Raw genomic sequence first — 658 nt, 5'->3', positions numbered from 1 at the left:
ATATATATATATAAAAAAAAAAAGAAATCCAACTTATATATTTAAAAATATATTTCTCAATATCTGAATTATTTCTTAGGAACTTAGAATAATTTTTGGCACATTAAGTGATTTTCTTAAGGCCATCACACACACACACACACACACACATATATATATATATATATATATATAAACGTACTACAAAAATTTTAGTAGTAATCGTAAGGTCTTAAGCAAATCGGCCAATCACAGTTTGGTGTATTAAAATGTGAGATCGTAATCTTGATTGTGATTGATCGATTTGCTTAAAACCTTACGATTACTACTAAAATTTTCGTACGTGTGATGGCCTTTAGGAAGTATTAAAATAAAGTCATGAACACAATTTTATAATCACTTTTTTAGTTAATCTAAGCTTTAAGTATACAAAATAAATTGAGTTTTGTAACAAGAAATATATTGTCACACAATGGGCTTTCAAATAAAAAATACGGAATTTTACAATGTTATAATTTGATAGCTAATTATGTGACGCAATATTAACAACAAATTAGGTCGGTATTTTCTTGCCGCAAAATATGTTAATGTATAATATATCCTGTTTTTATGTTCATTACATGTAAATTTTGCTGCCACCAGTCCAAATTTCTATAGAGACACAGAATATATCATATAT

Source organism: Cyphomyrmex costatus, unplaced genomic scaffold, assembly GCF_001594065.2.
Source record: "Cyphomyrmex costatus isolate MS0001 unplaced genomic scaffold, Ccosl1.0 scaffold222, whole genome shotgun sequence".
Classification (NCBI taxonomy): Eukaryota; Metazoa; Arthropoda; class Insecta; order Hymenoptera; family Formicidae; genus Cyphomyrmex; species Cyphomyrmex costatus.
The sequence above is the reverse complement of the archived record's forward strand: the minus strand, read 5'-3'. Positions refer to the sequence as shown.